The 15319-nt window shown below is 41.6% G+C and overlaps 1 protein-coding gene and 1 long non-coding RNA gene across 5 annotated transcripts in view; one reads left to right on the forward strand and one right to left on the reverse strand.

Annotated features, from left to right (window-relative positions):
• Positions 1 to 15319, reverse strand: part of LOC102164422 — a 410010-nt gene that overhangs the window by 86554 nt on the left and 308137 nt on the right. The window lies entirely within an intron of this gene.
• On the forward strand, positions 81 to 11528 carry LOC106504446. The gene is made up of 3 exons (XR_001297924.2): positions 81 to 6088; positions 7328 to 7538; positions 9555 to 11528. It is a non-coding gene; the product is annotated as an uncharacterized LOC106504446 (long non-coding RNA).

Here is a 15319-nt window from a genome sequence, read left to right on the forward strand (position 1 = left end):
ATCACGGAAGGGTTTCAAGGAGAGAGATGATACATCTGTTGTGAAATCTTCCTCTAACAGTCATTAAAGAATGGCTTAGAAAAGGGCGAGTTTAGAAGGAGACCCTTTAGGAGCTGGTTGCGGAATTCAAGGGAGCAATGATAAATGCCTGAACGAAAACTGGGAGGTGGGCAATGGAGATACGATACCAGATTAGGGAGACTGAGGAGGGTATATTGATTTGGGAGGGGGGTGAGTGGAAGGGAGCGAGCCTGGGTGTGAATGACCAGCAAGGGTCTTTTCTCTTTGTTCTTTTTTTTTTTTAAGAGAGAGGAAGAACAGGTTTGAAGAGGGACGATATTAAGTCATGTGAAGTGTCCACTGGCTATCCGGCAGACAAGCGCTTATACCAGAGGAGCGCTAACACTGTTTTGGCAACCATATTGGAAGCAGGACCACGCTTTATGCTATTTAGTTCATCAAGGAATTACTCACCAAGGTAGACATGCAGTATGTTTCCCAACCACCGAGCAAATAACAGGAGGAAAGAGAACGTGAAGAACCAATGGGGACTCTTATTTTTTCATAGCACACCAGAGTTTATTACGTAGTGGGGTCCAACGATGCCCATAGGATGGTCCCATCGCACTTTTATTGGCAACCTCTTTGTGTGATTTTTAGCACAGTACCTAAGAATGGAGACTGATCACGTGGCTGTTTATTTTCTTATTGGAATGGTACTCCTTCTCACTTTGTAATGGGGAAAAGACAACATGGTTTTGCTGAATTTCTCAACATGAATTCAATTCAGAGTTCGTACTTATCTAGCGCCAATTCAAAGGATCAGTAGGTAATCTGGGAAGCAGAGAGCTTCTCCAGCATCTGGAGCTCTGTTGCCTCTCCCAGAAGGGATTATGTGCAGCCTACCACTTTTCCTTCCCATCCAGATTCCCTTCTCCCAGATCAGCTCTGCATATAACCAGCGAGGCAGAAGGCAGGTTACACCTGGACGGCTCAGACGAGGAAGCACTGACAGCTGAGGAGCGGCCGCTTGACCATTCGTCATATGAGCTCAACGATGCCCTCATCCTTGGGCTGAACCCCCCACTGCCCAATATGACTCAATGTTATCCAATCACATTCGTCTTTGAAAACAGCCCCGGGCTCTCTAATTTGAACTGATTCTTGAGCCAAAGATCCAGGCCATTTGCAAAGATCTTGGCAACAGGAGCCTCAGCTGTCAACAAGCAGAAACACTGAGTTAACATGAATACATTCAATGAAGTGAAATTAGGGGCAAGTCCATTTTCTAAATCCTACATCAAGACTTCTGACATACTCGATGGTGTTTTGGATGGAATCTGGCTCTCTTAAGGATAAATCTCCCCAAAGAGTAAAAATCTTGGTTTTGGACTCCACTGATGAGAAATTCAGAAAGGAGAGTGACAGAAGTTTACTCTCTTATATTATCTAAGAGAAAGCACTTTGCTAAGAAAAGAGTCATAAGTGAAAAAACCATTGCACTTAAAAGTCAGAAGAGATTCTGGTGCATATGCTCTACTATCTGATACTGAGACAGGACACTTTTATGAGCTCTTATATTTCACTGGCTTTATGGTCTTCCTTGTCTCCACTTTCCCAGCTGTTACCTAGGTCCAGGATTATTGCAGGACATAAAACAGGAGCAACACAAAGTCAATGGTAATTTTTTGTAAAGGCTCAGAGTGACTAAAGGGAAGTCGGGCATAAATTCTAGAGTGCTGAAGTTTCGCCTTAATTGTTCTACCTGTCTTATTCCCTGGCATCTCCCAATAAACCAGTGCTGAGCACAGAGAGAAAGCACATTGACGTACATCAATAAATGTAAGAAAGTCCTATGCATATGATGACGAACCTTGTCTTCAGAAATCTAACTTCTTCCTCTAAAAGAAATGGCACAAAATAACAGATTCAGGAAGTAATTACCATGCAGCACTGAGACTGACCATTAAAACGAAAGATTCCTGAACACCACAGAAGGTCAGAAGTGAGTTCAGTTTACTCTTGCAGCTAGTTCTCGATGGTTGTGCTTCTCCTCCTGTGGTCCATCTCAGTGGCATTACTTCTATACAGTTTTCAAGTCAAGAGCCTTGAAATTATTTTCCCCTTCTTCGCCCTCTTACCCTCTATCACCTAGCATGACACAAAATCTTCCTAAATCTTCCTCACATGTGCCCCATCTGTTTGGATGTCGTGTCCTCATTACTTTTCTCCTGGATTATTTCAAGAATCTCTATTTGAATGGACCTCCCACTTTCATGGATCACCCACTCTAGAGTCAGAGAAACTTCTCTCTGAGAAATTGCTCTCAAAGCAAAGGTGATAGTTTACATTTCCCCTGTTCAAAACTTTGCAATGGCTCGGCTCGGCTGCACGTCCAAATTTTCAGCAAGACAATATTTCTCTTCCTCCACTAGTATCTGTCTCCTTTTCCAAATTTAGGTGTGATATTCACTCTTCCTTATACTTTCAGTCCTTCTGGATTAATTGGAATTCCTCGAAAATGTCTTCCATCAATTAATTCATCTCTCCATTTATTAAATATCTGCTAAATCCACTGTTTATTAAGGATATAATATGGTCAGGGATATGAAGAATATGCTTTGCAATTTTCTAAAATGAGTTTACAGTTATAGTTTAAAGTAAATGGCTATGATGCAGCATGATAAATAATTTCCCTAGAGAGGGGAGTTAGATGGGGTAGTCAGATAAATTTTCCTACATTATGACACCTGAGCTGAATCTTGAGTGATGAGTAGCAATAACTAGACAAAGACATAAGAAAGAGGAAATGGAAAGCACTTCCAGATAGAGGAAGAAGTATTCACACAGGTACTGAGGCCAGAGAAATCAAGGTTTTTCAGGGCTCGGATGGTTGAATGAGTTAGTTGTGGATTGTATGTTCAAGGCTCTTGAGAAAAACAGAACAAATAGGTATATACAGAGAGATTGTTTTAAGGAATTGACTCAAGTATAAAATCTGCAGGGTGGGCTGGTCATCTGGAGACCTGAAGAAAAGCTGATGCCGCAGTTCAAGTCTAAAGGCTGTTGATCCAAACAAGAGTCAGTGTTACATCTCACTCCAAGGGCTATAAAGCTGGAGTCCTGGAAAGGGCTGAGTCAACATTGCAACTGAAGCCTGAATGTCTGAACTGAATTCTGCTGGCAGAATTTCCTCTTGCTTGGGGGAGGTCGGTCTTTTGTTCCATTCGGTCCTTCAACTGATCGGATGTGGCCCACATGTATTACAGAAGGCTAATGCAATGTCTGCTTTACTCAACGTCTACCAATTTAAAGGTAAATCTTAGTGAAATAAGCCTGATATACAAGGACATATGCTACACAATACCACTTACATAGGGAAGCTAAAATAGTCCAGCAGAGGGGCAGAAAGGAGAATGGTGGTTGTCAGGGGCCAGCAGAGGAAAAATGGGGGTTAGTCGAGAGAGAGTAAGTTTCATTATACAGGATGAACAAGTCCTAGAGATATACTTACAGCATAGCTTCTATAGTTACCAATCCTTCACTGCATATTTAAAATTTGCTGAGGGTAGATCTGATGCTAAGTATTCTTACCATAAAAATATAATAAATAAAGAATAAGGGTGGAACTTTTGGAGGTGATGTATATGTTTTTGGCATAAACTGTGGTGATCATTTATGGATATATTTATCTCCAAACTCATCAGTTTCTATACATTAAATACGTACAGCTTTTTATGGCAATCATGTCTCAATTCAATGGTTTTGAAAATGTCTCATTCAAATCATTCTTCATGGAAACATCCAAAATAATGTATGACCAAATATCTAGGCACTTATGGCTCATTCAAAGTGACACACAAAATTTACCATCTTGGAATAAAGCTGAACTCAAGTTTAGAAAGGGCCATATTCTGAATGCCATACTTGGGAATTTGCACTTCCAATCGGAGATCAGATGGAATCACTGAAGTGTTGTAAGCAGAAAGTCACTTGAGAAGATCCAATCTAGGAAAAATAATTCTGCCAAGAGAGTAGAAAACAGAATGGAGTAAGGACAAGAATTAAGGGGGAGTTGTGGAGAAGGAGGAAGAGAAATTGGAAAGCGGTGAATTATACACGGGACACTCTTGCAGCCACATTCCATAATCTTCCTGTACCTCTGTGGTCTCACGTTGTATTTTCACCCAGTGTCTATTTGGAAAATCCTATCTGTCAAAACCCACTTGCAGTAAAAGTAGGATTTTAAGATGATTCCAAAGACTCCCACCTCATATAATCCCTTCTCCTCGCGTGCTGCTAGGACCTGGGTAACTGATGGAGTATTATTCCTAGGATTAGATTAGACCAGAAGGCTGGGTTGAAGGAGTTTCATACAGGCAACTGAAGTCCCTGATCAGCTGACTGTTAATGGAAAGCTAATGGAAGAGGAGATTTTCCTGGATGAGTCTCATCTAATTAGATGAGCGCTTTAATGAAAGGTCAACCTGTCAGAGAGAGAAGGGGCAGCAAATGATCTCTAGTTGGCCTTGAAGAAGGAAACCGCCATTTGCCGAGGAGGTGCTGTGATGAGGAATAGCAGGTGACTCTGGGGGATGAATCTTCTAATCCCAGTTTTCTAACTCTAAGGAACAGAATTCTGCCAACAAAGCCTCTGATAAGATTTCAGCCCTGGCCAGCACTTGGCATTAGCTGTCTGAAACACTGAACAGAAGAATCGGTTGGGCCATGCCTGGACTTCTGACCTACAGAAAGTTGCTTCTTAAGCTAGGTCTGTAAGCTTCCTCACATTTGGTAGCAGTTTGTAGAGGCGTTTCCCCTTCTGAATGGGATAAGATAGGTGGTGATAGAAACAGTATCTGAGCAGAGTCTGGAAGAAAGGGAGCAGTTGGATTGACTGAACAATAGCTAGTTGTCTGCATACAACACTGGACTAGAAAATGAGAGGTAGAAGCACCAACTGCCAGAAGCCATCATCAGGGGTCTGGAAATTTTTCCAGATCTTTCACATAGCTTTCAAAACTATTTTAATTCTGGGAGGGCAGGTCGAGATGGATACATTCAGTATGCTGACTCTCAAGTCAAATGAGGGTGAAAAGCTGAAGATGTCACGCACACACACGAATTCTAATAGTGATAACAGTAATAACGATAGTTTCTGGTACTGAAGGAAAAGAAGAACTGGGTCATAAATGGGTTAATGCAAAAAATATATAACCACTGAGCCTTCATAATCATCTCCTCACTGCACCACCGTGTCTACTGGATCACAAATACAAAGAGGATAAAAGGTTCTGTAGTATAGTCAGGGGCTGGATATTTGAGACAATGAATCCAAGTATGATTACACATTAAGTTAGGCTGGTGTTCGAACATTTCTAGTAGAGCAGCACCATGGTTTATATGCCTCACCCTGTATTCCCAGTGCCAAGCACAGTGCTTGGCAAATAATAAGCCCTCAATAAATAGTGCAGGGTTGACTGACTTTCCGGGGAAACACATCCTAAAGCTGAAAATAATAACAAAACTCTTAACTCAATGAAATCACTGAAATCTACAGCTGGCAAACCTTTTCTCCCTCCCTTTTTTCAGGAGATTAACTGCAGTACTTAACATTTGTAAAGCATTTCTGACACATCAAAATGGTCAGAGGGGACTGAAAATTGAATCCGTTATTATTAATAAATTGCCTTGTGGTCCCAACTCTCCCCTAGGGATTTGGAGATGGGAGAGAAAGGGAAAGTCACTTTCAATGTTTCTCTCAATGTCTTAATTTGGGAAAACTTAAAAGTTTTTTCAGTGGTTCACTCTGAGGTCTGGGCAAAGGTTCAAGCCCATTCCTAAGTTATCTAAACTGATTCATCCTCCCCCGTCCAAAGCCAACAATTGCGAAGGTTTGCAGCACAACTCTGCCCTCAGTGTACTTAGTGCTGAGAGGTTTTTAATCTTTTTCTTGTTGGTCTCCTTATCTTCTGGTGCTTCTCTGTCTCATCCCCTTTTCCAGAGGCTCCCAACATAATCAGCATCTCCTGCAGCTGATGACAGACACAAGAAGCCGATGGACTAAAAGGTTAATGGAAGGGGAATGGTAAGTCCAGATACAGAGAAAGAGAAGGCAACTGGAAGTCGAGCTGGGTTACACGCAAGCAGAGATAGCTAGAAAGAGCTTCAAAGAGCTCAGAAACAGGCTCGGAAAAAGGCTTCCTGCAGGTCAGCAGGGCATTCTCTCAGCCCAAAGAAAAAAATGACTGTCTCAGCAGATCCAAAAGAAATTATATTAACAAGTCCGAAAGTACGATTAGGTCTTTCTCTTGGTCAATGTCATTCTAGTAGCTTGTCAGCTCCTTCAGTTAGAAACTTGGAAAAACTGTGATGCTCATTTGCTAGCACGTTTCTGGCCCAGTATCCATTCTCTGTCATTCTAACAAGGAACCCAGATTTGACTCTGGAGCATGATTCCTCTGCCGCTGAGTGCATTCTTGGTGAGATTGTCGATCAAAATATTCAGGGCCAAGTATGTGATCTATGGTGATCCAACTGGATATTTTCTCTTTGGTGTTGCAAAATGGGGTGAAACAAGGATTAAATAAAGATGATGGGCGCTATCTCACCCCTGTTGGTGGGGCCCAGAGAAGACTAGTAAGAATTTTTGCTGTGTAGAGAGAATCTCAGTTGGCACGACATTGTAAATCCACTATAATTTTTAGAAATGTTAGTTAAAAAAAAGAAAGAACAGGTGTCAGAGTTGCCCTGGTTTCTTTTCGAGTTTGTTTTTTGTGATATCTCTCCTGTGATGTGCCCTACTCCCTACCCTTCCGACAATTATTCCTTCACTTAATTAGATGGAGTTAGTCCTTTGCGCTTACTACCAAAGACATTGAACAGACAGACATATATCCAGATTATTCTTACGATATTCTTGCCAGGAAATATTCAATGACAGACAACATGGGCATATGATAAATTCTCAAACAACAGGGTGAAGAAGACAAAAGAGTACTAAACTAAAGAGTATCATGGTGGCTCATGCTCTGTTTATTTGCAGGGTCCTGGATTATCACAGAACTTTCCAAGTGGCATGACTATAGCAGTTAAAACACCCTTGTTCTACACATGTATTACTTGTGGTCCTAGTTGGTACATTGAGCCTATATAGATTCCTATTAAGCATAATTTCAGTACAGTTTTCCTCTTTGCAGGGGGAACAACAGCCTTACCCTTGAAAGAAAGCAGAGTTCAAATTCTTTCATTGGATGCAAGTCCGAGTTGCAAGAGACATGGATTTTATCCCTAGGTCTATAACTACTCAATTTTGTCCTCCCTCCAGAGTCAGTGCCCCAGGCATCGATAGAACTTCCTGGATCCCTGGAAAATGGCACAAAAAAATTAGGCACAACCCATCAGCACACTGAATATTGTGAGAGAAATCTTTGTGACCTGTGATGACCTGGGAAGGCTTTGTGATCAAGGTGGGACTTGATGTGGACTTTAAGTGATGGAGAGCATTTGAAAAGAAAGAAGTTGGGAAGGCCTTTCAGGTATGATGACTGGGGCAAGTGAAAGCATTTACGTAAAAAAATAAAAGGTGCATCTGGAAGATGGTCTATAGGACAGTTGGCAGAAAGAGCAAAGATAGAGGAGTTTTTCGAGGAAGAGGGGAAAGAGTGTTCAGGTTGTACGGTGAACTGTCTTGAAGGTCAGGTTAAGGAGTCTGAATTTTATGTATTGACAACAAGGCTCGTGTACGTTTTAGAGTCTAGAAGTGAGGGGCGAAAGGATGCTTAGAAAGGTTAACTTACTGTGTGATACAGGAGAGGAAAGCTCAGAGAAACTAGATAGTCAGGAACTGATGACAGCAGGTAAAGGTTTGGTGGAAATTTTTGTTATAGCCTCAGGATGTAACTTAAGACTGCCATTCGTTTTGTTACCAAATTCCTCACACTGACCAGTTGTATGATGGCTGGCCCATTTCTTCCTGAAGCAAAGGATGGGAACATTTCAACTAGAGAGGACTGTCATGGTTTAGTATCCAAAGTAGTCTAAGTTTTACTCTACTTTTGTTGATTGACCTGTACTGAGTCAAGATAACCCCAGATTCTACAGTCACCCTAAGCCAGCCTAGTGGACAGAGCCCCGCCCTTCTTCATTCCTTCCAACACTGGAAAGGACACTCAGTCAAGTTACTAAATCTCTTTGGGTGCTATCTTAGTTTTTCTTGGCCAGATATCAGGAATTTAGACTGATTGTTCTTACTGGACCTTACCCTCCCAATGAAAAGGAAAATAAATTTTATCTTGCGTGTGACCCTCAGTCTGTCAGCAGAACCATGCCAACAAGAGTTCTAAGGGTGTGCCTGGGCTTCATGGGAAGGAGTCAGATCTAAGAGCAATATTGGCCACAGGTGAGATGATGGGGCCACTCTGACTTAGGGACTCTGTTCAACTAGCAGGGCTGGTCTTACACTAAGTAAAGCATGATTTTCCTTACAATGTAAATAGCAGGTCCCAGGAAAGCCCTAGTGTTCTCAACTATCCATTCAGATAATCCTGGGAGACCTTAACTCTGAACAAATTTATCTAAAGCTAAGAGAACTTATATCCTCTTCTGCTATGTGTGTGGGGGTGTGAGGTAAGACCTCTCACTGGGTCTGACAAGGGAGAGGAATATTCATACTGGAAGTTAAAATGAAGCTGGACTTGCTTTGCAAACAAGTTTTTGTTTGTTTGTTTGTTTTGTTTGTTGTTGTTTTTTAAAGGGCTGCACCTGAGGCATATGTAAGTTCCCAGGCTAGGGATCAGATTAGAGCGGCAGCTGCTGGCCTACACCACAGGCACAGTGTGATCCGAGCCACATCTCCAACCTACACCACAGCTCAAGGCAACCCCAGATCCTTAACCCACTGAGCAAAGCCAGGGATCAAACCCATGTCTTCGTGGATACTAGTTGGGTTTGTAACCACTGAGTCACAACGGGAACTTCTACAAACAAGTTTTAATATGACAATTCTCTTTTTTTTTTTAGGTCAAAATGTGGAGATACTGTTTGACAGGGACTTTTAACTCAAAAATTAATTTATATGAACAATTTACAAAATTATAGTGATTAAGTCTAATTTAGTTATTAAAATAATTGAATGAGAGGCAGTTGAGACTGTCCATGCAAATCAAAACATCTGTTTAACAAATGACAAAGACAAACAAGATTTGTTTGACACATACATGAGATCATGATTATTATTGGACTTGGATTTCTGAGGCATATAATGATTTTCCTGCCCATTATTTGTTCTTTTGATGGATAGCCTGGTTCATACTTCAGAATTCTGAGACCAGCAAGGAAAGCCTATAGTTTAAGTGAAACTGCATGTGGCCAGATGTAAGTTCTCAGTGATACAAATGGTTTAACTTTATCAAAAGCCAATATTATAAATCTTTATAAAACAGACTCATTGGAACTGGAGACTTACATTAGGAAAAGTACAAATTGTTATACAAAAGGGACATTTTCCTTTTTGAAGGTTAAGTTACATTCCAATGATTATTTGCTTGATACAGGATTTGGAATGAGCCAGAGACATCCGAAGGACGTGATGCACTTTGAAATCGATCAGAAAGGAGGGGGAAAGGTGATTTTACGAAGATAAAATAATTCTTTGCAAACTCGGGTTCAAGTTACAAACGTGAGTAATACGGAACATGTGTCTGTTCCAATAGTTCAACCACAGTCTAATAATTCAACCACAAATCACAGGTACTGTCATTGCAGCAATATGGTTCTAAGAAGTCTCCTCTGTAAGTAACACCAAATTTGGGAACTTTCATCACAACAGTGTGGAATAATAAAGAATTTCACAAAGTTTGTTGTCATCATCGTCACCACCACCACCAAGAAACCTTTGTTGACTTTTTTGACAATAGACAAGAAACTCTATCTGTAATCAGTTAAACCAAGGCCTATATACCTAAACTCCTTGTTGAGATAATGGCAAACATGTTTTTAAAATAAATCAGTTTGCAAATAATAAGGAGAGGAGCTGTACCATAACCTTCAAATCGAGATGAGTCCAACAGAGTGTTTGCAGAAAGGCGTCTTTGAAAGGGATCTAGTTCGTCACCTTTAACATCTGCAGTTGAAGATGTTTTCTTCTAAGGTACAGTGGCTGGGCCACTTGGTTTTGTTAATTGACACCCTCTTGGCCTGAGGTCCATACCCTCCACCCTCTTTCCACTCCTCCCCCCTGCCCAGCTGGTGTCTGGGTGTGGGGCTGAGGAGAGACAATTGCACAACACACGGCAAGGAAGGGACAGACTTTGGCAACAGGGCCCCCGGAGATCCAATCCAGCTGCTTTAAAAAGGAATGTCATGGCAGGTCCCCACCCTGCCCCTGACGAAATCGCAAGTGATCTTGGAAAAGCTGTAAGACCAACTTGCTGATTTGTGCAGATGTGGTGAAGGCAGGCAGCCCAGCCTGCAGCACAAAGGGGACCCAGGAGCTCCTAGAACCAGCGCCACCACCACGGCGTTCCGTGACCCCGGGGCAAGGTGGGAAACCCTGCCCGCTCTTTCTTAACTCAGGAATAGACACAAAAATAACTATTCCCGTTTCTAGGGGACATTGTGAGGACACGCCAGAAATATGAAGGGAGTACAAAAATGCTGAACACTGTCACGGAGGAGAAAGGAGAAATGAGAAGACTTAGGCAGACTTCATAGAGATATAGATTTAAATTCCAGGAAACGCTCAAAGGGTGACACAGGATGAATGTGGTAGAAGTGGGACAGTGTAGAATGAGAAACGCGGCATATTATTATGGAGGCATCTGATTAAATAGCCATTCAATGTGTGTGCACTGGGCAGGTTTCAGATCACACTTGGGAATCTCTGATTTGATCAATAGCAACCACAGGAGACAAGCAAGGCAGCCAACATCATTGCCATTTGTAAATAAAAATACCAAGGTTCAGAGAGTCTTGGTGAAGCAGCACTGCCAAGTAAGAACAAGTTTAGAATTAAAAAGTATTTAAGGGCTTATTGAGGAAGCTGTGTCAAAGACAGATTTTTATTCTGAGGAATACTCTCGAAGATTCTATCTGCCGTTTCACTCGAAGGTGTGAATCTGTAAATAAGCCAGAGCCAGAAGGCTGATTTCAGAATCGGGTCTTTGTTCCTGACAATGTTTATTAGACGGTCAGGTGGAAATACATGTCCATAAAGATGGACTTCATAAGGATTATTTACTTAAGAAGAACCCACAGAGACTATACAGCCAACTGAAATATTGTAAGTAAATCTTTAAGAGGCCAAGTGTCTCCTCTAGGAGGGTTTAGATGAGACGAAGATGTGCCCCACAGAAAGGTGGGCAGGAACTCTCTGCTGAAGGCTCTCTTCCTCCTTTGTGCCACCCCTGCCCCCACAAACTTTTACTTTGAAATCCTTTTCAAATGTACAGAGAAGCTGAAAGAGGAGTGTGGTGACAGCCCGTATCCCAGCCCGTGTGTGAACGATTTGTACACTCATCGTGGGTATTGTAAGCTTCCCCCCCAGGCATATTAGTGCGTATCTCCAAAACACAAGACACGTTCCTATATAAGCTCAGTACCCTTATCACACCCAAGAAAATTAACATTTCCTCAGTATCATCCAAGAGCTCCTCCCTAGTCCAAAATTTTAAATTGTCAACCAAACCTTGTTTATAGCATTTTCCCCCCGACATCCAATCCGATCAAACTTTATATGTGGGATTTGATTACATTTCTTTAGCGTTTGTATATCAGAACAGCCCTTTGACCTGTTTTTCCCTCTTTGACTTTTTGAAGAGACAACAGCCAATTATCTTGTACACTGTCCCACATCCTAGCGCTGTCTGCTTATTTCTTTGTGGTGGAGTTTAACCTGTGACCATCCCCTTCGTTTCCATTAACTGGATGTGAGGTCCCAGGGCTGGTTTATGCTTCAGTTAAACATCTTCAGCAAAAACGGTCCACAGATGATGCTATGGCCTTTATATTGCCAAGGGGTCCTATTAATGACGCTAAACTCGATCGTATGATCACACGGGGCTATCAGGTATTTTAATTAAAAAGACATATTTTTCCTTATCAGATATTTTAACTAAAAAGACATATTTTTCCTTTCCTTTGACATATTTGATGTCAAATATGATTCCTTTATATGGAATGATATTTGACATCATGAGATGGTTTTGTCCCCTAACAACATTCAATCGAGTAGTCTTAGTAACCTTTCTTGATTCTTGCACAGTGGAGATGTTCTAATTCCATCATTCCACCCACATTTAGAAGCTCACAGTATTCTTTATAAAGAAGTGCTTTCTGGAGTTCCTACTGTGGCACAGCAGGTTAAGGATCCAACTGCAGGGACTCAAGTCACTGCAGAGGTATGGGTTTGATCCCCAGCCCGGCAGAGTGGGTTAAGAGGATCCAGTGTTGCTACAGCTGAGGCATAGTTTGCAGCTGTGGCTTGGATTCAGTCCCTGGCCTGGGAACTTTCATATGCCATGGGTGTGTCCATAAAAAAAAAGAAGCACTTTCTTTAAGCTTCATTTTATAAAAACGACAATAACATCATAAATACTTAATTACTTCCTTTAACTTTTTTTCAAAGTTTTATTGAAGCATAGTTGATTTACAACGTTGTGATAATATCTATCTGCTCTACAATAAAATGATTCAATCATACATTTACACATGTCCATTCTCTCTCAGATTCTTTTCCCACATATATTATCGCAGAATACTGTGATACAGGAGAGTTTTCTGTGCTATATAGCAGGTCCCCATTGACCGATCTCATTCCAAATGCCTCAGTGTGCATATGCCAATCCCAACCCCAGTCCATCCCTCAGCGCCTCCGCCCCCACCTGCCGCCACCTGTCCCCTTTGGTAACCATAAGTTTTACGAAGTCTGTGAGTCTGTTTCTATTCTGCAAATAAGTTCATTTGTATGCTTTTTTTTTTTTTTTAAGATTGCATGTATAAGTGATATCATATGATGTGATCCAGCAGCCCCACTCCTGGGCATCTATCTGGAGAAAAGCATAACTCGAAAAGATACAAGCACCCCAACATTCTTTGTGGCACTATTCACAATAGCCAAGATGTGGAAGCAACCTAAATGTCCATCAACAGAGGAATGTATAAAAAAGATATGGTACATATGTATATGGAATATTACTTAGCCATTAAAAAGAATGAAATAATGCCACATGCAGCAACATGGATTGCCCTAGAAACTATCATACCAAGTGAAGTTAGTTAGACAGTAAAAGCCAAATATCTTTCCTTTAAATTTTGACTTTCAAGAAGCAGTGTAATAAGGAAATTCTGAATGTTGAAAAACATCTCTGAAGTATTTGTAAATCCTGTATTTTTTCATCATCTGCAATTAGGTCAAAATGGCAGTATCCCTCTGGGTATAACCTGCTCTGATAGAGATGCATAAAAGCCAGCTAGAGGGTGGGTTATTAACTGCACCTTACCTGCTTTAGGAGCTATTTGGAGCTGGATGATCAAGTGGTTTATCTTTTGTTTGAGGAGGTATTAAGGAGAGATGAAATCTGACATTATACATTAAGAACGGAGAGAGTATGCCTATTGAGACACTGCAGAGAAATTTGGCCAAAGTCATCAGTAGGAAAGTACAAATGTGCCAAGTGGTGAGAAGGTTTTCCACGTGACTGGGTTCTGAAAAAAGGACCAGAGAAGTCTTGTCACTCCAAGTGACTTGAGGTCTCTCTTACTCCCCATTGGGCTCAGTCTTCCCTGTCTCCCTTTTACTAAGTCATTTTAACTCATGAAAACGGCAGTACGATGGTTCCAGAAGAATGAAATGACTACTGATTTATTCTTCCTTTTTTATCTATTCATTTTAACCTCAAGACATCCAAGGCATTTATTCCAATGCAGCCCACAGTCCAGAGAAAAATCACTGAAAGTCCTACAATGCCTTAGACGATATTCAGGGCTTCCCTTGCCTTCTCTGCCTATCCCACTCCCCCTGCCTCCTCCCCCTGAAGACCTGCACCCAAACGCTGAGAGCTAATAAAACCTATGGAACGTTCTGTCCTCCTTTGTAAGGTGCCAGGCACTGATTTTATTCAAAGCACCTCAGGTGGTGGCTACTTATTCACGCTCTTTGCCGGTCACTGGAATGGAACATAGTGTGAAAAGAGCAGAACCCAGGAGACTCAGCGGAGGGAGGGCTGGAGGAGGTGGAGCTGGTCCCTTGACTGTAACCTTCTGCCCCATTACCAAATGTCAGCCAGAACTGTGGTTTCCAAATTTACAGCTTAAAACAAAACAAAACAAAAACAAAACCCACTCACACTATGGAGTGTGCTGTAACAGTCTCTCCCTCCTCGTCTCATTTCATTCCCTTTCCCCCTCCCCAAAGAAATGCTCAGTTGAAAAGATCACGCTATGTTGGGCCAAAGAGTCCAGTCGAACTTCACGTCCATGGATGTGGGAATGGGAACAAGGCAGGGGCAGTCCAGGTGAGGCGGAAGGGGGGCAGTGCGACCAACGAAAGACCACCTCCAAGTTTCACTGTGGCAACCCCACTCTGGAGACCAGGCAGAAAATGAGAGCCAGCACAAATGTTAACGTAACAGGATAAGTGGGGGGAAGCTGCCTTTGGCAAGAGAACTAAGCCTGCTCATTTTTATAATATAAGAGAGAGCGCGAGGGAGATTGTGGGCTCGCTCACCAGGTGCATTTTGCAAGCTTTCCCAGCTCCCATTTCATTAGTTCCTCTAATGTTATTGCAAGAGGCTTCAAAGCTCTGTGTAACGAGGCTTGCCATCCTGCTGAACTCATTCTGACTTCTATTTGTATTTCATGGGTTGCTTACTAAAATAAAAATTTTTATTGTCAGTGGAAAATTAGAAGCATCTCAGAAATTAGTGAGTTTCAGTTGACAGGGGCTAGGTACAAAAGCAAAGTTCTTGGGTATTTTTGAGAAGCTCTTTGTTCTGTGCTTGCCTGCCCTATGGTCAAATGTACTTGAATGCATTGAATTTGTAGCCTCTGTGTGATGTCATAGCTTTTATTTACTATTGTTTAAAACACAAAAAGCTTCTTGGTAGGATGTTCAGAAGCATGTCACGGTTTCTTTGCATATGGATGTGGTAAGATAATTTTTTTAATTGTAATCTTTTGCTTTTGTCCTAAAGAACGTGCCTTCTCTCTAATATTTTTGATACTTGTACCTTCCAACCTCAACCAGTTGACAGGCTGCCCTCAACTCTCAACTTTACTCAAATCAAGAATTAAGCATCCTGCCTTCATTTCTTCAGGAAAG

This window comes from Sus scrofa, chromosome 10 (assembly GCF_000003025.6).
Source record: "Sus scrofa isolate TJ Tabasco breed Duroc chromosome 10, Sscrofa11.1, whole genome shotgun sequence".
Classification (NCBI taxonomy): domain Eukaryota; kingdom Metazoa; phylum Chordata; class Mammalia; order Artiodactyla; family Suidae; genus Sus; species Sus scrofa.